The sequence below is a fragment of the Ornithodoros turicata genome, chromosome 5, assembly GCF_037126465.1.
Source record: "Ornithodoros turicata isolate Travis chromosome 5, ASM3712646v1, whole genome shotgun sequence".
NCBI lineage: Eukaryota > Metazoa > Arthropoda > Arachnida > Ixodida > Argasidae > Ornithodoros > Ornithodoros turicata.
The window spans coordinates 27,086,223-27,113,288 of record NC_088205.1 but is presented as its reverse complement, the minus strand read 5'-3'; the positions used below and the strand labels follow the sequence as shown (position 1 = coordinate 27,113,288).

At 45.4% G+C, this 27,066-nt stretch overlaps 2 protein-coding genes across 6 annotated transcripts in view; one reads left to right on the top strand and one right to left on the bottom strand.

The window, feature by feature from the left end:
* LOC135394256 (uncharacterized) overlaps positions 1 to 27,066 on the top strand; it is a 726,492-nt gene that overhangs the window by 194,510 nt on the left and 504,916 nt on the right. The gene's annotated exons all lie outside the window — the stretch shown is intronic.
* Positions 1 to 27,066, bottom strand: part of LOC135394255 (CD151 antigen-like) — a 257,319-nt gene that overhangs the window by 70,567 nt on the left and 159,686 nt on the right. For 3 of the 5 annotated variants that reach the window (XM_064624919.1, XM_064624917.1, XM_064624918.1), the window contains one exon: positions 15,132 to 15,206. The exons of 1 other annotated variant lie outside the window; for it this stretch is intronic. The gene's annotated coding sequence lies outside the window, so the exon portion shown is untranslated. The remainder of the gene's footprint in view (positions 1 to 15,131; positions 15,207 to 27,066) is intronic. One more of the 5 variants, XM_064624920.1, reaches the window with a different exon arrangement.

The following is a 27,066-nucleotide window of genomic DNA, read 5'->3' as shown; positions in this document are numbered from 1 at the left end:
ACAGATAGCTTATCTGAAAGAACACGCGATAGGAACGATAACTGGTATGTAGGTGTTCCACTAGCGGAAATGTGGGCCAGAAGCCGCCCAGGTTTTTCAGTAAATCTTTTCATTAGTTGTGAGTGCAGCGAACTGTCCTGTCCTTCTCTACTTCGTCCCTGTCTTATGGCCGCTATGTATCATGTTTCACCAGAATGAATTTTGAGTAACGAACATAAAATACCTCGGGAATTGCATATTACGCCATACTTGACATTATACTAACGCAAGGGGCAACTACGCGGACTCACAACTGAAGCAAACGTACTTTGAGATACAAATTTAGATCAGATACAAATCGCTCTGCAAATGAGCCGAAACCAGAACCACGCGCTTTTCGAGCGCAGAAATAACGCGACCTTCGTCTTATCCGAGTCGATCTATCTGGCCAACAGGTTAGCGCCTACTCCAATCAGCTCCATCGCTCCAAAGCACGTGGTCCCCCTCACATGGATTGCATGTCGCTTTTTCTGCGCCCGAGTGATACGTAGTTCTGGTTTCGGCTCATTTGCATAGCGAAATTTTGCACTTTATATCTCGAAAGTACGTTCGCTTCTCAGGGTGGTTAATAACGTCGATGGATTTGAATAATGTCTTGCTCCAATTTTGCTATCTCGTATTTCCCAGAAAACATGTACTTAATAAGTTAATTTATGAAGTTTAGCTAATTAGCCGTCCAGTAGTTGGATACGCTGTCCTACAGGATGTTCGCCTCGCCGTATAACCCACGTTCTAAAACGACGTCTATTTTACTCTGCTAGTTTTTTTAAATAAAAATTCTGTACCGAATAACGAAAAAAAGAAAAGAAAAACTGTATTCCGAAATCGTATCCGAAATGTATTGACGACCATGCTACCCACGTCGTCGTACACAGAGTACTTTTCAGAGAAATTTAATTACAAGTTCCACACAAAGTTAAGTAAACCACAGAAGCATTTAGGGTGGACTAATTACGTAGATCTTCACAGATGATGGTGGTTATATGGACAAGAAGAAATAGTCGCGACAAGGCTGTTCCTCAGTAAACCTACTTGTCGTTAGCTGTTGCGCAGGTCTCTGGATCAGTATTAAAGTACACACACAACCACAGCGGGCTCCAGCCAGTGGTGAACAACCTCTCTCTCCATCCTGAATTTGTGCCCTTTCTTAATTTCTCACGACAATGTATAGTTAACCCGATGGAAGACACAGTGCTCTATGCGCGTAGTCAGTTCGTCTAGCCTATGGAAACAGCTCAACAATAACGGTATTACCGTGTATTTTCAATGGTTTGCTTCCCATGGAGGAATATGTGACAATGAAACAGCTGACAGGATCGTCAACAACTGCCACAATCTTCCTCCTGAGGTCTCTGCACCTCGGGACCCACGACGTAATAGGAAGCAGTTATCTGTGCACATCCGAGAAACCCGTCTCACTGCTTATCCAGAAGTGCGGCACTTCTCTCAACCATGACCCTTGAAGTATATCTCAACCGGAAGCGATCTACCCTTCTTTACAGACTCCGATGCAAGTTCGTTATGACACCCGCCTTTCGCTACAAACTGGGCTTCACGTCACCGCCACGCTGTGAGACTTGTTTATGTTTCGGTGACCTGGCGCACATCATTATAGACTGCATGTGCAGTGTCTCAAGCAGCCAGAGACACCTTGACCGCAAGTTTCAGAGCCCTATCACTTCCCTGTGGCTCTCTAGACGAGATTTTGTACCCGCAGGGTCCCACCTAGGGTTGCCACCGGGCCGGTATTATACCGGCACGGCTGGTTATTTGCTCGCTGTGCCGGTTGCCGGTTGGAAGGTGATACCGGCAGCCTTTTGCCGATATTTGGGACTCAAGGCCTTTCATAGGGGCTTTTGCGAGGTTTTCCCTTCAACATTCAACTACAGCTTGAATAAATCTGGAGCACAGACCCAACTCCGCAGTCATCAGTCGTTTTCTTAGTTATTCATTATTATTACTATTATCACTGTTATTGATTAAGTATTGTGTTCGGAGGGGACAAGATCAGTGTTGTGCAAAGCTGTTGATGGCTGTGCCGAGCCAGCTAGAACTTAGGCCGTATACAACCATCATGAGATCTCCGCCTGCAAAGAAGGGTTTGTCTGTGTCGATGCGTTTTTTAAAGTAAGTGACAGTCCAATCCGGTTGCTCCAATACGATCCAGTGTGGCGTTCATACCTGTTTCTAGCAATTTCTAACATCAATGATCCAGTCACGAACAGGAACATATGTTTCCTCGTATTATCTTGAGCCAGCACTCTTTCTCTCTGTGCTCGTCCACCCCTCACTCACTTTCCCTTTCCCTCCAGCCTTTCCTCCTTTCCTTCTATTTTACCTCCTCTCCCTCAGCCGGTATTTTTCACTACGAAAGGTGTCAACCCTAGTCCCACCCACATCCGTAGAAAAGCGCGAGAGGCGCTCCTGGCTTTCGCTTCCTCTGTGGGACTGTCGTGAACGCTTTCCTCTGTCTCCCTCCCTTTTTGCTTTTTCTTTATCTCTACGTTTCTAATTTCTCATTCTTTTAACTTCTGACCCTCTCTGTCCTTTCTCTTTTACTGTCATTCCCCTTTCACAAGGGAGTGAAACTTGCCGCTTTGTCTAAGCAGGCAGACCTCACACCAAGACAAAGTTCTGCATGCGCGTAATCAGTTCGTCTAGCCTAAACGCTTGGTCGCCGGCTTTGGAATAATGCAGCAATTGCAGCGAAGCTCCTCTCGGTCAGTGACACTGTATGTTGTTGTTACTCCTCGCATCTGTGCGACGGCCTCCCATTTTTCAGGCAGACACATCGCTCTGACGACACTTCCGTATCGTTGGTGGGCGGTCTAGCACATTCATTCAAAAAGGCAATCATGGCATCGACGCTGAACAAAAGGACCCCTGGGTGTGCTTCTGGGGCGCTGCATCCCTGTCTATTTAATTTTTCTTTCTGTGTACGTATTACCCAGGGCGAAATTGTGAGCCTATCCAGTAGGTAGTGATAATGTGTAGATAGGCACGTGGTTCGCCAGCTTGTGCCTCTTCAGTGTGCAGGGTTTTATTGACTGGCTCAAGGGATACAGATATCTTTTAAAATAAAACATCGATTGAAGGTATCGATATTTTGCGGATGTTCTGTGCAGCAGACTATCCATGTATTCACACGATCGACATCCCCACGAAATATTCTCGAATACTCTCGAAATATTCTCGTGGAATTCTAGTGGAAGAGGAAGCTAAAAACTGCTCACAGTTCCACCGCGTCCCATGTTGAAGATTTGCACGGTCCGGGAGTATCTTCGCACATAGCAGACGTCAGCAGACATCAGCTCTGTCGTCTGCTACGTAATATCTTGTGGCTGAGCCGCAGGATATTCCCCAATATTATACTTACAGAAGAGCACGAAAAGACATGACGGGAACATCTATGACGTTTTGCGCATCTTCCTCTGGAGTATTCGGGGGAATGTTGAATGTCATGTGAATACACCATGTATGTGTCTGAGATTAATAATTAGCTAACATTCACTGAACAACTTTTAATTTGAGGTTTTCTGGATCGTGTTAGATATGGTGATCTGGATAATTCGGTAGCGCATAACCATTAGAAAAAATCATGAACAGAACACGTGGCTCTGAGATATTCATCGCCAGATTCAAAATCTGGCGTCGTTTTCAATCTGTTTTCTTTCAGCGACTCAATTTCTGCACCCCACTGAACTTCGAAAAGCTTCGGGACATCCCCCCCCCCCCCCACACACACACCGATAAAAACGAAACGGTACGAAACGCTTTGCGTACCAGGATTTGTCAGCTATTTTTGCGGCACATAATCTTAAAAGCGGTAGTTTTATGTTTGCTCCAGTCCTCAAGATGTGTTCACTTTCGCAAATCTGCAGGAAGGATCATCCACAACAGCTACATCCATTTTAACCAGAACGTTTTATGCAAACCATCAATTTTCGTTTTGAAGCATCGGCTCGTTGGTGATAGACAAGGTCGTGCTGAAGACTGGGAGGTGGTGGGTTCGAATCCTACCACCGGCTGCACTGTCTGAGATTTTCACCGTCATGTGCGACAGACTTTTAAGACGAATGTCGGCACAGTTCCCCCTGAAGTTGGCCCATGACGCATACACATCCCACTCTCCCCCACTTCTTCCTGCTGCCCTCTCTCCATCTGTCCACGTCTGTGCGCCGGTTATTACCATAACCATAGTTGCTTCGCGGCGCTAACACGGAATAAAAACTGCCGAATTTTTAAAATATATTACTCACTCTTCCTTTGTTGTCATACTAATTTAAAATTTGACCATTAAAGTTACGTTATAATGTCCATCGTATTTGATAACGTTACAAGAAAGCTTCGTGCACGCGGCTATAGAGGAGCAGTGCGGGTTGGAGGATACGTCGATAAGATGACTTGGAAACGGGGATAGGATTGCCTTTCAGACTGCAACGTTAAGAACAAGAACGCTGCTCAAGTGCACAGGGGAAACAGCGTCCATGGCAGCAAAGACTCAAACATGCATAATTCTTTTTCTGTGATCCCATAGACCCATAGAGGTTCCTGCCGCATTTGCGAATTCCGTACGTGCGTATGCGTATAGAAATTCCTGTATGTACGAGGACTAATCGAAACGTATGCAGAATACATTTCTGTTTTAAAAAAGTTTAATACAAATTTGAAACTTAGTCAGTATCGAGGCAGTTGGCTTCGGAAACCGCATACTTAACCCAGCGCTGTTTGCACTGTCCGAAACATTTTTGGAAACCGTCTTTGGAATCAGCGAAGAGCTGTCGCGTCAGGTTCGTTTAAATCTCTCGATCGAACATCCTGAATTATTTTTTTTTTCGTTCGACTGCATTTCGATTTTTTTCTTCGCCATTTTTGAGTCACCGGGCAACTCCCCTCTGTGGACTTTTCCTTTTCCAAGTAGCAAAATGCAGTTGTAAGGAAAAAGATTACAGGACGTTCGGGAGATTTAGACGAATCAGGCTGTTTGTTGTTTCGAAAGAAGACTTCCAGAAAAGTTTCGGACAGTGCAAGCAGTGCTGGGCAAAATGTGTGATTTCCGAAGGACACTACCTCGATAGTGACTTAAGTTTCAAATTTGTATGTATAGTACTATTTTACATATACTCTGGATACTTTTTGATCAGTCCTTGCACGTCATTGTGCGACACTGAGAATCATTGAGAATCATCAGCAAAGGCGTGGGCGGTATACAGCCTTGTCAAGTTACCATTCTGGTAACTTGCTGCCCTGCCGCTCAACCATGTACCGTGCTAAACAGAATTAACTAAATCTAATTCTTTAGTATCTTGCAAGGGCGAGTGTGTGAAGCATTTTTATTCACAGTGGATGGTGCATCGGGAAAAGCGCTATCATCCGGGAGCACCAGACATTGCTTAGTGCTAAACTGAAAACTACAACCAGGGTTCAAGAAGGGGTCGCGACGTTCCGAAGCCGATTCAACTCCTTCCTCAGGGGTTACTCTAGTGCAGGGGCGCCGAACTCATTCGTGTTCGCGGGCCGCATTGAGCCATAGAGGAACTACGCGGGCCGCATACCACGGCTTTGGGGTAGCCTGTTTCTGATATAATGTGTGTGGGCCATCTAGATGGCACACACACACACATAAGTTACAACGACATAAAATGTATGTATATTTGGGTTGCTTAGCGTTGCTCAATCACTGGGTCAGGAATCCTTTTTATTTGCTGTGTCATGAGGAAATTTGGCACATCTTGTTTTTAACTATTGCGTCACCATCGTGTGAAAGTGATTGGTGCTTGTTTGTTAGTTGTGATTGTAACGCTGACTTATTTAGGTTCATCACAGAGAACGCCTGCCCGTGTTGGCACAGTTGTCTCGCGACGTAAAGTTGCGAATTATTATTATTAGACGAATCTTGTACCGAACACGGACAGGTTTGTCAGCGACAGCATACATATCTTCAGATACTTTCGTCCAACGTAAGAATAAAACGAAGCCGTACCAACTTCAGCGAACTTGTTCCTCTCGGTGCATTGCACTGCAGGTCAACCAGTTCAATGTGCTAATAATCAGGAACGTTGTCAACAGCTGCGGAAAACGGCGGGCCAAAAAGCTCCGTTTCAAGTTTCCTGCACCCGAAGAATCTTTGCTAGAATTCACTCGGGAGATCACCAAGCATGACACGTGGGTCCGTTTCTGGTGGCATTGAAGATAACAATATTACAAATCGACCATGTAGGGTTTGCTCCAGACGCTTTAGTTCTTTCTGGTATTTTCATCCCTCCTTCATCATCTTCACATAATGTTCCACGTGCAATGGGGTAGGGTACCGCACCACCGCGGTAAAACACCCCATCTCATCGTCATCATTTATTGTTGTTGACGTTGCTCAGAAATTTGGTAGGAACGTACTAGTAATATTAATCAAGATAAAATCAGACGAAAGGACAGGTTTGGAGACTCATCAGCGAAGGCGATGAAAGCGCTTTCATCGCCTTCGCTCTGACTCTACTCTAACTCTGACATGACTCTAACTAAGAGACAACAGAGAAGACGACAAAAAATAACAGAGACATACAGGGTGCGTCGAACCTTCAACCTTTTAATGTATGATTAAAAGTTGATTATTATTAAAGGTTGCAACTTCGACGTTCCCTTACTGTCTTTGTGTTGTTTTTTTTTGGGGTCACCGCTGTTGTCTCTTAGAGTCATTGGCTGTTACATGTCAATGGAACAGTTACCTATCACTAATTAACGTGAGCTAAATTACACCAGTGCAGAGCCCAATGGTAACGCCACAACCCTTCATCAACCTTGGGCCGAATATATATATATATATTTAGTTTTTGCCCGGAGGCCACGCGGGCCGCCACTTCGGCACCCCTGCTCTAGTGGGCAATGGCAACAGCTTCGTGTGTAACACTGAGTTTGACCCAGCCAGACATGCTTGTGTGGAAAATGTTCACGTCCGGGCATTGCTTAGCTTCGTTTGTCAAACGACAGCAACATGACGACATGAGGTATTACCTACCCTTTACATGTGGGTTATTTATGAGTCAAATGGAAATCAGATGTATCACACGCACACACATGACAGGTGAGGCATCTACTGCAGGCAAGCGCCGCCGAGCGGATATAAAAGACGCTATGAGTGCATAATGGCTGCCGACAACGATACACAGTTCAGTTCAGCCAAGAAGCCCTCTAACGGCAACTGTCCCCTGTATTCCTATTGAAATGTTCCCCGGTGTCTATGCAGTAAAAAAGAAAAACGAAAAAAGAGCACAGAGAGGTTACGCTAAATCACAACGCCATAATGCTGACCAGCACATGATGCGCAGTTCACATCGGGAGACGTGGCCGCGGCGCGAATTTTCGCGCGATGAACCGGTTTCCACAGCCTGCTCGAGTGCGTCAAGAGGCTGCTGACGCGCTCGAGCATGAGCTAGGAAACTGTTATCCGCGTGAAATTTTGCGCCGAGCGTACTACGGCGCGTTTTTCTCGCTGAAATACGCGTCAAGCGGTTTCAGCCTTACGCGGTGCTTATTTTATGCACCGAAATACGAGGCGTGCGGGTCAGGCAATAACTGCAAGAACACAAGGAAAGATTGGATTAGATTAGATATAGATTAGGAAGAAAAAAAAGAGTAAAGGTTGGAACTTTCAGCAACCATTAATGGCGCTACCCGCTGCATTACCAGAGACGCGTAACCGCAGCACACTCCAAGACTAGAACGAAAAATACAGGAACATAGAAGAAAAAAACGTAAGAAAAATACACCGTCAGATGTCCTACAGTTTATGTACGGAAAGAGCGCAAGGGCAGTTGACTTTCATTGATCCCATTTCACTTCTGAGTGTAGTCTGGTTCAGGAAGATTACTAGATGGGAGATCGGTTGTCTTTGATTGCGGGGGTTGTCACAGGGTCCCAAGAGCTGAGCGAGAGAAACGTGGTGGTCTGTCATGCGCGAAACACGAGTCAGACGCGATTCTGTTTCCAATGTAAATCGAAAGAAAATATGTTGTATGTAACTGAAACTCGAGGCCCTAACAAACCATTCCTACAGCCCTACCAAAAAAAGCTAACGTATGTTGTCTCGAACTGTTTATTAATATATTATAAACAGAAAAGGAGAACAGGGCATGTTATAGCAGAAATCACCACGTCTAAAGCATCAAGGACAAGCTGGTGGTTGCCGTCGAGAACTTTACGAATTATTGAAAACTATAACGGTGGTGCAGAATGTAAAAGATAAGCTGTAGAACACGATGTACATTCATTTTTTGTTGGGGGCTTAAGTTTGTTGATCTCCAGGATTCCCCTTCGCGATTCGGTACATCTCGACAGATATCCTTACTATAGTGTCCTTCGTGATCTCTGTATACGTAACTGGCGTGAACCTTACAAAGGAACGTTAAAGGTCGATGCTGATGAACCCATACAGGGTTTTGTCGCATTCGCGCATACCGAACGTCCGCACGTGCATGAACATTGCTGTACACGTTATTGAGAATCATCTCATTTGATTACTATCGTGCACGAAGCCATGCATGATTCGCCTCTATGGGTCTTTGATTGCATCCTGCTGGGGCTGCTAGGCGTCGGGTGTTGTCCCAAACTCTTGGGAGCATAATGGGCTTTCTATCGATTCCGTAATGAGATTCTTTCGCACGAAAAGGGAGGAGGGAGTATTAAGGGACGAGAGGAGTTCACGCAAGCAAGAAGCAGGTGAAGCTCGTTTGCGATCATCACGTGAAACCCTGAAGGCGGGCGGTTGTGTTGTCTTAACACGAATGACGGAACTTCCTCGGAACTAATTTTGCGTTGGAGGATTCATTAATGATGAAGACCATTAACCTATATAATGTGACTTATTTGGCCGCACTTCAAAAGAAGAGTGGGCGGAGAGAGCATTTCAAACTGCGTTTATTTCTGTCTTATCTCGTGAAGACTCGAGAGATTCGAGATCAACTCGGCCACCTGGGATGGAAGTTGCTTGTTGTATTGTTCACTGATCAGATGAGTCACGAAAAAGGTGAGTCTTTGTGTTCAGAAAAGTTCCATCAAAATCTACTTCGGTGGGCCCTTTTTCAGAAAATTTTGTTTTCTAAAAAAGAGGCTCACGGCGCGTGACAGCAAACAGAGGGATGTCACAGGGCATTTTGAGTTCCTGACTGGGATCAAAACCGTGGGTCAAGCTGCCGTTAAATCAGCGTCAAACAGCGGAGGCTGCCATCTTGTGGAACGCAGTTGCCAGACCCGGAAACCCGAAGTTCACCCGTTACGGCGACACTAAACGCCGCTGTTGTCTTTTTGTCATATTTGCTTAAACAAACGAATTTATTGAAAAATGATGCAGTACACGGGTAAAAATTAGTAATAACTAACCCATGTTGTCTTTGACATTCTTAGCGATTGTTGTAACGCTCGCATTGTAACGCATGCACAAGCTAGAATGACAGTTTCGGTTTCCTGGTTGCGGGTTTTGGCGTGCTACATATCTATCATATGCAGGCACATCTGGAACTACATGTTGAGCCAAAATCTTTCTGAAATGTTTTTGATATATTTGCAAAGGAGGAGGAGGATGGAACTTTAAACACTCCGCGTTACAATACTGCTAAGGGTAAAACCTAATTGATAAATGCAGACGTCCAAAGATCACGAAATGTGGACCACATCGATGGCATAATCCTGATGTAAAGCCTCCTGAGGGAAAGTCATAGAAAAAAAAAGAAAAAAAAAGAAGACGTCTACCAAAATGTTACAGGTCAATGACTTGATGCTTCCTCTTTTCCTCTATCGTGATTATCGTATAAATAAAGCTATCTCTCTTTTTCTCTCATTACTCAAGCAGCTCATTTCTAAGGTACAGCAGTGACGAACTCTCACAGCACACTTGTGAGTAGCCTGCCCTCTTCCTGCACCAAAACGAGTAGCCTACACTAAGCGTATATTGGTATGATGGTTGACCACAGTGGGAACAGCCTACTTCTGCTTATGGAAAGCAGTCTCAATATAGCTTATCCCTCCTTATTGGAGAAAATCTTCTTCACTGTGATGAGCATACATACAGGCAAAGTGCATATGTTGCTTTGCAACCACTTGTCACCTGTGCATTTTAGATCTTCGCATAGAGACAACGCTTTGGAAGTGCACAAGTGAGATATTTTACTGAAGGCACAGTGCACGTGATTTCAAAGTTCCTCGGAACGACGTGCCATTCAGACACAGGTAACGATCATGGTGCATGATAGAGCTCAGGCCAGATATGTTGTACACGTCCATACATAAACAAATTTTACTTCAAAACAATAAGTAGTTACGTCCAGCAAAGTAATGCCGCTATGTGTGCACAGATTTTGTGTACGCAATGACGGTGTTCCACATTTCACTTATATCAAGCATGAAGCGTTTGTGTGGGAAAAGCAACAAGCATATGGGTGGGTGAATATGAATTTTGCAGATATTAGTAACGTGTAATACAAACCATTTACTTATCTTGCTGCACAGATTTCTTAATTGTATTCATACCTCGACTCATGTGAAAGCGAAGCAAACAAATTTTGTTAAGAAATCTATAATCAGTGATCTACAGCAAAGTAAACTTCATTTGTGCATATGCTTTGTGAACATAATCACTGTTTCACATCTTACGTCTAATATAGTTAAAAACGATAAAACCCTCAGCGCAGGAAAAGACGAGAACGGAACACAAAAAAGACGAGGTCACCACACTGAACTGCCAACCAAAGAAGTTATTTTGTGAAACGCCAAGCCTTAAATGCATAAGAACCCTCCTGTCCCCCTTTATTCGCTCTCGTGTTGGACTTCCTGTTTACACAACCATCTCTCGCACACACAACCGTTATCATTAACTGGTCGACATGAATGCTGATATGTTTTGGGAAAGATAAATACAGGGGTTACTGACACAGTTACTACCTGCTTAAAGAGAAGGCTACCTTGTTTTTTACACCTGAACAGAATTTTTGATTTTTGGAATTGTGCCTGACATCCCACACATGTCTATAAGTGGTCCCCCAACGTACCATATCTATTAGAAGTATTAGTTGAATGTTCTTTTAAACGAGTGTTCATGCACCTTTCAATTAAAAACCCACAGTGCTGTATCAACCAGCTCAAACACTCGCTCTGTTTATGCACCTTGATGATTGCCCGATCTCATCACATTTTAGTGGTATAGAGTAAACTATACGAATATGGCATTCTGCAAATTTCTTCCCGGGGTCACCAACCAGGCCAAGCTTTAACCGTTTTTCATGTTATATCTAGTCAATCAGGCTTTCTGTTAATTCATATGAATCACCAACCAATCCTTTTTCATGTTACGTCAATATGCTTGCACATGTGGAGAACTGAGAGGTATATGCTACGTGTGAATATGAATGTCAGCAGACTGGACGGTGGGAAAAGTCTTTTACGATACAGCTGAACGAGACGGTTACAAAAAGAGGTGCATGAAACGGTTCCACTTTCAAACCAGACTTTTAAGAGAAAAGTTACATGGACGTTGAAATTGATTCATGGAGTACTTGCGAGGGATTTGAAGTGATTATGCAACTTGCCTTATCAAATATAACCGATTACCAAATATATATTTGCGAATAAATCCATATCACTATCATACACTGTGTGTTATTATTCCACAACCCAGTCGCAAAAATATTTGTAGTTACGAATAGCGTTTGAAACAATTTCCACTCGCAAACCTTCGCAACATAGCTTTCAGGGTCGTTGCAGGAGAAAATTGTTTCACGAAACACTTGTCACAGAAAACATTCTTCACTTACGAAAGCGAAAATGAAGCTGCCTACTTGAAGCACTGCCGTTTATTGGCAATCACAAAACATAATCTGCGCACTAGCGAAGAAGTGTTTTCGCTAACATACGCAGGACGACGGGTATGAATGCACAAATGTAGTCACTTCTTCGCACAATGTCGTCGTAGAGTTACGCTGGGCACCTTCTTCTACATCATCCAATGCAGCCTCAGCTGGCTGGCGAGCAACTCAATATTTAACGAACATCACAGTCCACAGACACAACTGGACAGAACGCACAGGATCGTACGTCCGCAGTGATTGGAAATACCGTGAACACATCCACACACCCATTGAGGAGCGACGGCAGCCATAACTCACGCTGGATTGGATACGGATTGAAGTGGCTAGTTTGAGAAATAGCATGCTCGGTGCACATTGTTTGCAGATAATTTCTACTTCGGTACAAATCTAGGTGGCAGATTTTGCGATGTTGGCAACAACCGTCCCACAAGATGGCGATCCCCGTTGTTTTACGCCGGGAATGGGCCGAAATATGGCAAGATGGCGACTTTGACCCATCTGGATCAAAAGGACCAAGACATCACAAACAAAGAACACGGAAAATCGCATTCACATACACACATTCACCAGTCTAAGACAACACCTCTGTGTCACCTGAGCCTACACTGTTAAAACAGAACTTCACCACATAGCACACTCCTAACCAACCATAATCTCGAATCGTTGTCTGTCCTGATTTGTTGAAAACGGGAGGCGTACGCCTTTTTTGTGACACCATAATTGTCACAAAAAAGGCGTACGCCTCCCGTCTTCAACAAATCAGAGCAGATAACGATATCATTCGAGATGATGGTTGGCTAGGAGGATGCTATGCGGTGAAGTTCATTTCTAAGAGTGTACGAGGCGAAATACTGCAGTTCTTTCGCACCAGTCGCGACAAAGTCAACTATTCCCGCAGCCGCATACGCTCACGGATAAGTGTATAGCGTATACTTCGCTGTTAAACTTGCAGCGACGCGCTTGAAAACAGGGATGTGTTCCTGTACCTGTAGCTACTTGACGAACGCTTCCAACCTGGTACGCGATTTCAGCAATGAGAAGGACGAACTGACGATTAGCCTGCGACGGGGGAGGGGGAGGGTTGAGAAACCGTATACTCGTTAAAACAGAACTCCACCGCATAGCACGCTCCTAGCAAACTATCATCTCGAATGACATCGTCCTCTCCCCTGATTTGCTGGAAACGGGAGGCATACACCATTTTTGTGACAATTATGAACTGCGTAAGTGTTACAAAAAGGGCGTACGCCTCCCGTTTTCAACAAATCAAGGGAAGGAACGATGTCATTCGAGATGATGGTTGGCTGACCTAGGAGCCTGCCATGTGGTGACGTTTATTTTTAAGAGTGTATATATATACGCTCGACATGTCAAAGTCTGACACGTTGAAGACATATCAGAAGCGCGTCTGAGGAGAGCCGCCTGCAGCACACACTCGAGAAAAGCATGCCGTAGGGTGTCTGGTTCCCCATAAATAGGTCAGTGATTAGAGAGGGTGTTCTTGCAAATGATCGGCTATGATATCGCACGGGGCCATAGGCCAGACGCCACGTAAAAGATGACCGACGTGGCTCCAGACAGTGCGCCGTGAGACGTTTCCATGCCGGTCTGGCAGTATAGGGTAGAGGACATTATTCTCTCTCGGCCAAGGATAAGTGTCGGGCTTTCGGTTAAACACGAGCCCCATGGGTCGTTCTTACACGTTATTACGCTCTTAGAAAAAAAGGCGGAGCAGTTGCACCTTTTAGGAGGTAGTACTTGTCGCATGTACTGTGCCTAAAAGGTTGCAAGGTTCTACCTGCTACCTCACTCTCAAAACAGAATCTCACCGCATAGCACCTTGTCCGCCAACCAGTCACGAATGATGGGGTTATCGCTTCTGATTCGGTGAGCGAGGGGGGCGTACGCCTTTTTGTAGCAATTTGGATATATGATTATTTCTTTTACCACCCTTTTACTCCCATTGTCAGACCTACACTCTTAGAAATGAACTTCCCCACATAGCACGCTCTTAGCCAACCATCACGCCGTATGACAACGTTCTCGCCCCTGATTTGTTGAAAACGGGAGGATGAGCCTATTTTGTGTCCATTATGCACGGCACAAAATAGGCTCCTTCTCCCGTTTTCAACAAATCTAGGGCGAGAACGTTGTCATACGGGGTGATGGTTGGCTAAGAGCGTGCTATGTGGTGAAGTTCATTTTTAAGAGTGTAGGTGCTAACTATAGAAGTTACCACCTTTTCACACAATTTTTTCTTAGAGTGTAGGCGCCGCACAAACAAGCGAGACATGATCGTTTCGAGTCGCTTCACTTCTGCGTTAAATTTGTGTTTTAATGTGGATAAATGACATCTGAGAATTCCATTCTACATGTTCGGTTTACTTTACTTTCGTCCTCCGCTTACTAACCTCTATGATACGATATAAAATAACTCAAATATATGAGAACACAAGTACTATACATTCACCGCGTGGGTGGACAGCAATGCGCCAGCTGTGACCATGCGAACATTTACATTTACGAACAGCACTGACTGCAAAACATAGCCACTAAGCACACGGAATGTCAGCACGGGCTTTATCTTATCTTTTTCAGTACCGTTCCAGTGACATCAACCAGCTCGGAATAGTCGCAGGGATTTCATCTCCACTGACCCTGAAACACCTTTTGCCTCTTGCGTTGTATTTGCTTCGTTCCGTTTGCGTTGGATTTCTGGCTCTTTGCAAGTATAAGCAGGCGTATGCTTCCAGTTCCAAAATCCAGAAAATGAGGAACAATCGCGTACTTATCCATCCTACGCTAACGATTCTAAGCACCCCCGTCTCTTTTTAGACTGCCAATAATAAAGAATCCCGACAGCAGCCTGGAATATGTGAATTCTGCTTTTTCCTTCGCTGTTTTTGTTCCTTTGGTACGTCTGCCCTTTTTCAATCAAAGAAGGGAATTAATTCAGTCGGCGTTGTACGACCGCTTTCAGCTCCACTTTTGTTAAAAACTTTTCAAGGTTTCCAATTTTTATTTTCACGTTAATTTTTCCTCGTTGCTACTAATCGACGTCTATTTCGGTTTCTTTCGGTTCGCTTCCGTCAAACGTCGTCTTTCGTCCCCCGAAAAAAGAAAAGCAAGAATAAAGCGAGCGGACGGGCTGCTTCCCAATCGAAGCTGGCGAGCGAGGGCAGGATCACACCTCCGATCAATTTTTCTGGGAATGGCAGGAATGAGGAAGCTCTTTCCTACCTGTATGGTGCTGGGAGTCCCGTACCTCGTCTGCTTGGTCGTCCACGACGGAGAATTTTCAATCCCGCGCTTTGGCTGAAAAAAAGAAAGGACGGCGTATAATTCCCGAGTGTGCGCATTGTCATCTAACAGGAGAGCTACTTGGTATAACTATAATATTGGTATAACTTGATATAACTACTGGAGGTATAATTCCTGACCCCGCGTATTGCATTCATTAGCGAGCGGTCACATTATTAGTGAGTTTTAGTGCGTCGTACGCTATCGCCTTTGTGTACCTAACAGACAGCGTTGATAGTTCAGCGCGCACGCAAAACATAAAGAGAGCTTCTCGCAGTGCGCAGAACCACCACGCTCCCTTATATCACGCTATCAGAACTACCACGCTGTCGCCCTTGCGTACGTAATGGACAGCATGATGGTTCTGCGCACTGCGCGAAGCTCTCTTTATGTTCAGCGCATGCGCAGGACCACCAACGCTATCGCTTATAAGTACGCTATTATCACTGCGTACGTAAGGGATAGCGTTGGTGGTTCTGCGCATGCGCTGAACATAAAGAAAGCTTCGCGCAGTGCGCAGAACAACCACGTACCCTTACCACGCACCCTTACGTACGTAAATGAGATAGCGTACGATAAACTAGAACTCTCTACACCGTGCAAACGAACAAAATGGTTTCGTGGCGTTCGGAAGAGCCATAGGAGGACGCCTGCTGTATTGTTTCTTCCCTGTCGCGTGTCCTTCTTCGCAGTATCAGTCTTTGCCAATGACGTTGCTTTCTTCGTCTGAAGAGAAAACGAATGACCCGGGCACCATCCATGCCTTCTCATTCGTCCACATTGTGTAGCGCGGAACTCTACGTTGCTTTTTCCACTCCATCAGACGTCACCTTCGTCAACTAAAAGTAGGGGCTCCGACCGGTTGCGCAGGAGAGGTGCCAGTGTTTCTATTTGAATACAGGCACGTCGAAAGATAGTCAAGTTGGCATCAGGGCCAGACAGGGCTGGGCTATTGCGGGAGCACAACACAAAGGGATGCCGATGTATATGATGAAACGGTGCTTCTTTGTATCGGATTTGTTTCGTAATGTTCGCATTCTTGAGAGACAGAACATTATTTTTTCACGCAGAGTCTCCAAATGTACGAGGACCGTCTAAGGCGGCATTAGAGGATACGAGGACAACAGGAGACTGGCGTACAAAAAAGGGGGGAAAGTTATAGTGGAGGTAACAGTGACATTTCGGTCGTAAATCTCTTCCTCAGACGAGTTGAAGCTCGGGCTATGCGAACATTCGTTTCCTTTTTTGGAATACCGAAGCGGATAATTGCGTGTTCGATTCGAATTTCGAATCCAACATCGAAATCTATATTCGAGTTCTGAATCCAATATGAAATTTGGTCTAGGACATTTCGGTGCCGACGTTTCGATGCACGGACATTTCGGAGCACGGACATTTCGGTGAACGGACATTTCGCAGAACGAACACTTCGGTGCATAGACATTTCGATGCGCGTTCTTTCCGTCGGGCAAAGCGAAAAGAAAAATTACTGCAAATACGTTTATGCAAAATGAATGTGGCATGTTGTGTGGCGGGAAGATCTCGGCGGCGATATTTCTTGATGTTAAGAGAGCATACGACACCGTCAGTCATCCATCAATCTTACATGCTTTATACAGCGCTGCGCTCTCACGTACAACGTTGCTTTGCTCAACGTTTGATTTCTTCAGTCAACGAGGTATTTTCATCCGGACAAGACAAGGCGACACAGAGCAATTCCCCATCTCTCAGGGGGTAACACAAGGAAGCGTCCTAAGTCCGCTCCTCTTTAATGCCGTTATGGCGGGCATTGGAACCTGCATTCAGCGGAAGGTCAACTTGTCCCTGTATGCCGATGACATCTGTGTATGGACTACAGGCATTTCCCGTCCAGCACTCGATCAGCGTCTTCAGCGCACGTTACATGCCATTCGTCTCTCTTTACTCAGGCAGGAAGGGAGATATCCGTAGAGAAAAGGGCAGTTCTAGCCTTCTCGCGCAAAGACATGCATAGATGTCGCCTGTGTATTGGTGGAAGCCCACTGGAGCAGGTGACACATCATAAGTTTCTCGGCGTAACTCTATCATGGAATTTGTCGTGGAAGCGCCACATAGACGCTATTGAAAAGAAAGTCCAACGCTGGGTCGACGTCATTCGTCACTTCGCTTTGTCCGAGTCGTGGTCTACCCTACAGTGGCAACACGACATTCCAACTAGGTCCTCTTTGGGAAGTGTAGACCCAACGCTGTCATACCGGCTGCCTGCAAAGCTTCCTCGTCCTCTGAAGTCGCTCATCCACAGGCTACGTCTGAATGTGGCCTTCACTCCGTTCTATCGCTACCAGCTAGGCTGTGAGGCTAGCCCTATGTGCAACGGGTGTGGTGTACTTGCCAACGTAGAACAGATACTCCTCCGCTGCCGGACCTATATCAACGAGAGGCGTACACTGCAGTCACAGCTTGCCACCCTTGGCTGCCGCCCCTTCAACTTGTCGACCATCCCTGGCAGTTGGGACACCGCGGCCCACTCCAGGGCGGCCTTACGTCATGCAGTTGGCTTTTTTGAGGCGAAAGGCATAAAGGACTCATTATGACCTCAGCAGCGCTCTCACAGGCTACGCGCATCCACAGGCTACGTCTGAATGTGGCCTTCACTCCGTTCTATCGCTACCAGCTAGGCTGTGAGGCTAGCCCTATGTGCAACGGGTGTGGTGTACTTGCCAACGTAGAACAGATACTCCTCCGCTGCCGGACCTATATCAACGAGAGGCGTACACTGCAGTCACAGCTTGCCACCCTTGGCTGCCGCCCCTTCAACTTGTCGACCATCCCTGGCAGTTGGGACACCGCGGCCCACTCCAGGGCGGCCTTACGTCATGCAGTTGGCTTTTTTGAGGCGAAAGGCATAAAGGACTCATTATGACCTCAGCAGCGCTCTCGGGCATTCCCACCATCACTATCACATTCAGCATCGCCATCGCCGCTCCGATTATTCCCGTATCTCTCATCGTCATCACTCATGGTTGTCACCACTTATATTAGACCCCATAGCTATGGGGCAGCGTTCCACTCCTAGAGCGGAAAACCCACCCACTTCATCATCAGAATATACAGGGTGTCCCAGCTAACTGTGAACATATTTTTTAAAAATATATATGACACTTTTTCCAAGATGAAATCAATTGCAATATAGCATATGCTGAAGGGCACTCCCTAGGAGGGCATTAGCAAAGTCCAAAGGCAATGTCTTAATTAACTTTCATTAATTAACTTTTTAATTATAAAAGCTACCAAGTTGTCCCAGTGAGAACATCTGTTCCTTTCGATCACCTGATATCGTAGCCGTTTTCAGAACAAAAATCCGTTCGATAGATCGCCCGCAAAAAATTAGTGAAGGAACGCCATTTTTTTTCTTTATTCTGTTCATTGCGCTTCTTAGAAGACGCGTCTTTCCTTCACCTCCAATGTGAGAGGGAGAAAGAGCACACTATTGCTGCTCGCGTCGTGGATAAAGATTAAAAGGAAACAGAAAATGCAACCCAAGATAAGGCCAGTTCCGATAGAGTCACCCGATACATTTGTTTTTGTTTTGTTTCCGCAAGTTAAAGCCGCATGAGGCGGCACTGTACTCCTTTCCCCTCTCACGTTGGGGATGAAGGAAATACGCGTCTGCGAAGATGCGCAATGAACAAAATAAGAGAAAAAAATGGCGTTCCTTCACTAATTTTTTGCGGGCGATCTATCGAACGGATTTTTGTTCTGAAAACGGCTACGATATCAGGTGACCGAAAGGAACAGATGTTCTCATTGAGACAACTTTGTAGCTTTTATAATTAAAAAGTTAATTAATGAAAGTTAATTAAGACATTGCCTGGACTTTGCTAATGCCTTCCTAGGGAGTGCCCTTCAGCATATGCTATATTCCAATTGATTTCATCTTGGAAAAAGTGTTATATATATTTTAAAAAAATATGTTCACAGTTAGCTGGGACACCCTGTATATGTTGTTGTTGTTGTTGTGTGACACAGTTTAAGTGTATGCTCAATGTAACACTTAAGCATGGTTCACACTAGTGCGTTCTACTGCGCGCGGGCGCCTGCGTGCGTATGCGTGCGTTGTAAGCAATCCGTTCCGCTGTTCACATAATTGCGTCCGAATGCGTGCGTCACCAAACTCTAAGCCAATGAGCGCCGAGCGGGATTTCCACTCCGGTGGCCGCCATGTTGATAACAGTCTCGCAGAGATAAACCTACAGCGCACGCTCGGAAGGCGGCCTCGCGATTCGTTCTCCGCTGTCGGGCTGTTGCGTGCGTAGGAAAAAGTTGAGCTCGGGCGAACTCCTTACGTTCTGCTGCGGGAGGTCGCACACGTATCTGTTGCCACGGTAACCAGCACCCGCAAGCATCCGCACGCAGCAAAACTCACTAGTGTGAACCATGCTTTAGTTCATTTCAATGTCACTTTATTCCGGTTCACTTTTAATGTACTCAAAGACCACGTAATCACTTATCCGAGAGCGACTTTCTGGAGATTTTTCGCCGATAAACCTTATAAGCACTACTCACGGACACAGGATAACCTGAAGATCTGTCGTTGAGCAACGACACGGATGGACGACTCAAGAACAACACCAACAATTATACTGTGACAATGTGTTGTGGGCAGGTTTTCCACTCTAGGAGCGGAACGCTACTCCATAGCTAGGGGCTCTAATATGAGTGATGACGATGATGAGAGATGACGGTGATGATCGGAGTGATGGTGGAAATGTCCGAGAGCGCTGTCCGGGTCACAATGAGTCCCTTAGGCCGGTCGCCTCAGAAAAAAATAAAAATAAAGAAAACCAACTACATGACGTAAGGCCGCGGTGCCCCAAGGGCCGGGAATGCACGACAAGTTGAAGGGGCGGCTGCCAAGGGTGGCAAGCTGTGATTGCAGTGTACGCCTCTCCTTGATATAAGTCCGACAGTGGAGGAGTATGTGCTCTACGTAGCTCTACGACCCAACTTGCAGTTCTTTGCGTTGAAAGCATTTATTACAAGGTCAAGGAAGCACAAAAATGCGGAACAAAAACGTCAGAAAATACTCCAACAGCCGGGAGAATACATACTGTAAAAAAAACTGCATTTACTCCGGCTTCACGCAATAACTAAAATAAAATAAAATAAACTAATAAAATAGACGTAAATGTTTCACCACCTATACAGGTGGCATCCTCAGTACACAATGAGCAGAAGTCAAACTACTTATCTATCATTGTGTACTGATGATGTACTGAAGAGGATGATGATTTGTTGTCTTCATAGAATAGAATAGAAGTAGAAACTGTTATCTGTACAGTGAATACTAGAAGGAAGAACAGCACCTCACATACACGAAGTAGGACCGCTCCCTGAGATATGACGTACAAAAAGACATTTCCGATGTTCATCTACCCGGGAATTTCCATGCCTTGCAGGATTACGCTGTGGAGTCCTCCGACAGAATGTACTAATAACCTTCCCAGCGTCCCATCATATACTAGCTGTTGAAGCATACTATTAAAAAAAAAAAAAAAAGCTAATTTCGCGACCCAAAATTTTCACGAAACGACCTCGCTTATATGCGCGCCCTCTGCATTTCGCCAAGCACAGCATTTCTTAAGGGCAGCATGGTACGGATTATTTTTTGGGGTTTTGCTCTTGTCAGGCACACGAAATTTTCACCAGTTAAATCAGTCTGCTTCGCGATTGTTAAATATATTTTTGGAAATAGATGAACGAGCAATAAATACCTTCGATTATTACGCTCTTCTTCTTCTTTTTAAGTGTTATAATGTACAACAGTTGTATAATGTATGTATAATATAACAGTATAATGTTCGGTAAAGGAGCAGCGGCAATCCGCCACCGTTCTCCTGGACCCTCTAAGAAAAAAGGGTGGTAACTTCTATAGTTACCAGAGTTCGAGGTAACTCGTTACTGTAACTAAGTTCCTTTTTTTGGTAACTTGTAACTTAACTCGGTACTTTTGCGCCGTGGTAACTTTCAGAGGAACTCGTTAGTTTTTCAGGTAACTTTGCCAAAGTAACTTAAGTTCCAAGTTACTTTTAACTCGCTTTTCACTCACGTCCACATATTTTCTTGCTTTCTCTCCGGTTCCTTTATGGCATTTTTTGCCATAAAACGTGATATTCAATCAATGACAGTATTTTATTCAGGAAGTAAGAACCGCTGCCATTGAAATGAAGCTGGACCATTGTGCGCCCACAGGGAGTAAGATGCAAAGCGTTCGAATAGACCTCTACCAGAGAAACGTCATCATTACATTGGTAGACAGACTGAAACCGAAACAAATCGGAAGGAGAGATCCGGGTTCCACGAACGGGCGCTTGTTCGCTGCCTCCCATTGAAAGAAAAGCAGGACCGAGGGTCGCGTCCCTTTAAGGGACCATATCGTAATCCCCTTAAGACCGTGGCTTTCGTGCGCGACCTTGTTCATCGCTAGCTTCGAGCGTAGTTCAATTCTACCAAATTTGTGGGGCTGTCGAACACTATGACGTCATTTGTTTACAAACAGGGAGAGGTCTATTGTTGAACATAAACGAAAAGGGTCTAAGGCACTCCTCCGCAGACAACTCAAGGTCTAACCCAACTGCTCACGCGCGCTGCACCTGCGTAATGCTATTTTGTGTCCGAAGTAACTTGGAAGTAACTCGTTCTTTTTTAAAAGTAACTCAGTAACTACGAGTTACATTTCAGGCTGAAGAACTTCGTTATTAACTTAGTTACATTTTTCACACAGTAACTTAACTTGTAATGAGTTCTTTTTGACGGGTAACTTCTCAATAGTTACTACCTAGGTACTAGGTTACTAGGTAGTTACTACCTAGGTCAACATAGCGTCTGATAAAGGGTGTAAAATGGTGATAAAAGCAATTATCATATATCCAAATTGCTACAAAAAGGCGTACGCCCCCGTCGCTCACCGAATCAGAAGTGGTAACCCTATCATTCATAGGTAGCAGGTAGAACTTTGCAACCTTTTAGGCACAATATATGCGATAGCTATTACCTCCCGAAAGGCGTAACTGCTCCACCCTTTTTTCTGAGAGTGGAGAACGTGCCCCACAAGTGTTTACTGCAACCTCCTCTTTTCCTTCCCCTGTTCCCTTCGTCTTCAACCTCTACAAGTGTTGAGAGAGGTCACCCAATATTTGGCTTGCTGCTCTAAAAAAAAAAAGTTCACCCGGACCAAAAAAGAAAGAAAATCACACACGCACACACACACACACAAAAAAAAAAAAAAAAAAAAAATCGCAGACACAGCGAAATGAAGATGCGCGGTAGCACACGTGTCACAGGTCCCGCAGGTTTGCAGCCCTGAGGAATTGTAGGAGGTAGCCTGCCGCCTTGCGGCATTTGTCGTCTATAGACCATACACCCAGAATCATGCTCACACCGCTCATATTACTCTCAGATTCACGCTCACCCTCTTTCTCTTATCGTCGTAATCTTCCCGCACTGGTACCAGCTTATATAGAGGGTGTGTTTTTGTTTTATCCTTTTTTGATTTGATTTGATTTTGGTTTGATTTATCTTTAAAAAGCTGCGAGAGTAGCAGTGATGCCATTTTTGCAGGCGGGTTATGTGGTCACGCGGGCATCCTGTGAGAAAACGCACGTAACGACTGGACAACTAATTCCCTAATATTCATTAATTAACTTTTTAATTAGATGTTTTCCGGAAAATGAGAGACAGCAGAATTGGAGGCAAGCATTATTTGAATCCACCGTCTTTTTTTAAAAAAATCCTGAAACAACCACGTCCTTTGATGAGGTTAGAGCGGGCTGACTAGCGGGACGAAATCGGGTCTCAAAGTCGTTTGAATTGCGGGATTGGACCGGGTTTTGGTCTAGTCCCATAGTTGTCGAGCCTGAGTCGGGCCGGGCTTTTGTGAGCCATTCTTTCACGTTATTTAATCCCCAGCATTCGTTTTGAAAACAAAGCAACCAAGTGCCTGGATCCTTCCTCCGTCTTTCAGCTAAAACACATAGGCGTCGAGTTATTCTCGACTTCGCCATGCTGAGGATCACGCCCTCGCCGCAGCGTGCACCACAGACGGTGCGCGAGGCTCGACGCCAACGTGTTGCTACAAGCACAAACCGCACTAAAGGCTGCGCTTGCGCGTTCCTGGTATGAGTAGTTTACTCTGTATTATGAGTCATATACCGCATGCATTGAACAACCTGTTGCACGGATCGCATTACGAATCTGTCTATGCAGCTGCGGGCCGGGCCTTTCAAAATTCTGGCCTACAAATTTTCTCCGCAATGAAAGCGAAACCGTTTCATTGTAAAAACTCATTGACAATAACGGCTTCCCTATAATTATTTATAGAAAAAGCGAAAGGAAGTCTTGTTCGGTAAAGATAAAGAATTGGTTTCAACCTGCGCTGGTGCATTTCTGTATTGCCGCCTCTCACAGAAGACATCGCTTAAACCCCTTTGTACAACAATTTCTCAGTTATAACGCATTAAGTCTCCCGTCTACTTATTGTATTATTTCCCAGCCCATGCGGTGCACACGAAGTCTTCGTTCCGTCATCCCCAGAGGATTCCTGCTCGCGACAAAGGATTAATTTTGCACTTCTGTACGCCACCGAGAAAGTATACCCCATCTTCCGTATATCATGCGTTGAATTCTTAATATTTGTACATCGATTCAGGTATAGCGTATCACACGGGAAGGGGAGGGGACAGCGCACTCGCGGGGGAGCTGTTTGCTCGAGACCGCATGCATCTTTCACACAAAATGTGAACTAAGGAAATGTGCCGCATGATCCCCGTACCAACTGAGACACACCCGTGAAAGCTGCGTGCGACAATTCAGAGCATGTGGTCCTCACTCGGAGAGTAGAACTATAGTGAATGCATTGTCATTCGTTAATTACACCGATAACTGTGCAGAGGAAAGGCGAGCTCTTTCCCCTGCTGGCTTGAGAGGTTCCATTGCTATCTCCAGAGGTCTTTGGAATTACCTAGATGAGCTGCCTCTCTGGTTTGGATGGCGTATCAAATATCTAGAAATTCTAAAGTCGCGGGAATGTCGGCTATCAATAGGGGGTTTAGAATAGGGACGCACTTTTAGTGTACCTAATAACCCTGGCGTACAGCGGACACAGCCGAACGCAGCGCCGGGGGTATTAGAGTAGGGTACCCCGACCGTAAACCAAACGCGTGTACTTTAAATGCGCTTGCAGCACCATCTAGCGTTAGTCACAGCATTCATTTGTTGTGTACGAAATTTATTTATTTTCAAGAAAAATAAACGCGAGTTTTGATTCCTTGTTGTCGAATTAAGAGTACACTAACGGATGTGTGTGTTCTATTTTATTTTCACTTCACCACTTTAACCCGTTAATCTGTTTGTATTTGATGTGTGCAAGCGTCCTGGGGTAGCAGGTTCGATTTCGTCGCGACTCATATCACATCCCCATTTTTTTCTTTATCACATCACCATCGTCTTATTTCCGCTACTCTAGCTCTTTCGCAACAGCTCGCGTCGTTGCACAAGAACACAAGCTCACTTTGCAGTGAATTTGGGAGCCCACGCTACTTGCGGAAAATAGCGTGCGCACCCAAAACCCAAAGCACGGGTTGGATTCGGGGCGTGCGCAGTAACGGCCTCCAATTTGATTGGGACCCTAAAGACGGTTGAGTGTCTTATTCTAAAACTCTCTAACGAACACCTGCGTTGGCGACCCGGATTGGAGTCCACACTGCAGCTGCGCTCATTGGGTATTTTTCCTTTGCCTTCCTCAAACGCTGTAAGACAAAGGTCGACCTTGTTCTCTGTGAAGTCAGCCTAGGACGCACGAGGAAACTCTGGAGGGAAACACACGAGTGCCCAGGAACACATATCGAGAGAGACAGGGAGTGGAGAAACTAATTTCACGATGGTTAGATTTGGGGCATATACACAAAATGAAACAAACAATGACCCAAATTGCTCTCTTGCTGGCCATAAAGGTTTTATACTGACTGGCTGACCTTAGTTTACCTTGAACAGTAATTTGTGGAACCCACCCTACGCTTCAGTGTCGTCTGAATATGTCACTGCATGCATAATGTAAAACCCCGAGACTAGGGAACACGAAAGGACAAACACGAAGTCTTCGTGGAGACTCTTTGAAGAGACTCTTCGAAGAGACTTCGTGTTTGTGCCTGTCCTTTCGTGTTCCCTAGTCTCGGGGTTTTACATTATGCATCATCTTCACCAGCTGGCTTGCTTCCTAGCCGTTTTTTCATTGTCATGTCACTGGAGTCATGTTTTACGTTCTGATATGTGATCTAAGTAGTCAGTTGCTATCATAATGCAGTATCATACTTTTTAAATTATATATTAGCGCCGCGAAGCAGCTGTGGCTATGAGCGGCGTACAGTCGTGGACAGATGGAGAGAGGACAGCAGGAATGACTGGGGACTAGAGGATGAGGGGGGGGGGGTTAGTATGCGTCCTGGACCCACTTAGGGGAAACTGTGGCGACACTCATGTGGAATGTCTGGGAGGAGTTCATCCGGAACGAAGACAGGGAAATAACCAGGGTGTCGAACCGCAAAAAATGCGGGTTCGGTTCGGGTTCGCGTTACTTGGATTTCGTTCCAGTTCAGTTCCGGTTCGGCCACGCAGGATATCGAACCGGTTCAACGCTTCCGTTTTACATCTCACATAAAAGCGCTTTTATCAGGAAATGCGTGGCTAATAGCTTATTACGGCTGTTGTCTGCATTGACGTTTTTAGTGGCCAGGTACTCCCTGTAGCGAGAGAAAGGAGAAATGGATGAACACTTGCAAATAGCGTCTACGCTGAGAAGCGGTGTAGTCCTGCTACTCTCTTATTCAGAATCGTTTTTCTCACAGGCACAGTGCCAACAAGATACACTCAAGAAAGCGAAATAAGATGGACAGCATTTTACATAGACGACGGTATTTGTTGTTGTTGTGAATCGATCTGAAACCGTAGTGAAACATGTCGAAAATAAGCCTTCCAGCTTTCCTCTGTCCGAGGTCACAGCAGTGTATCAGATAATCCACAGCACAATTGCACTACCAGTAAGCAGGACCACATTTATTTTTCAAACCACGACCAATCAAACAGGCACCGTTCCGCGTACGCTCCTTCTCCACTTCTCATGTTACTGACTCGTTTAATTTCTACTGCTCACGTATAAAGGAAAATGTTGGGCGCTTGCTTAATCACATATTCTTCGTATAGAGCTTCACAACTGGCATACTCCATTCCTGCTTCATTCGGTGGACGATGGCAGACCACTCACCTGTCGGAAAATACAGCAGTTGCTAGCAGAGGATGGCCGCGACGTTTGCTTGGAAACCCAGCGTTTGCGCATGCAGGGACCCTTATGATAAGCGTCCGCGTAGCGCCTCTCTGAAGAGCAGACGCCGCAGGACCGCAGCACTGCGTGGGGCACTAGCCGCGGCGCTAACAAGGACAACTGCGCTTCAACGTGTTAAAAAAGACGCTGAAAGTATACGTACTATACGTCCTCGTTTCACTGATAGGTGAAAATTTGCAAAATCCATGATGTGGAGACCAATGGTGCCGTCGTTCGGGTATTGACAGGCAATTGAACTCTTACGCTGACTTCTTTTATGTCCGAACCGTTTCGTTGCGAACCGGTTACCGCTATTATTTTTTGCGGTTCTGTTCTGTTCCGGTTCGGGTTCGACAGTGTCATGAAAATTCCGGTTCGCGTTCGGTTCCGGCAGAAAATAACGGTTCGGTTCGGGTTCGGTTCGACAGCATGGAAATAACCCTCAGACACCACAGCCGGTGCGGCGATTCGAACCTGCGTCACGTCCCAGTCTCGGCGTGGAAAGCGATCATCCTAACCGCT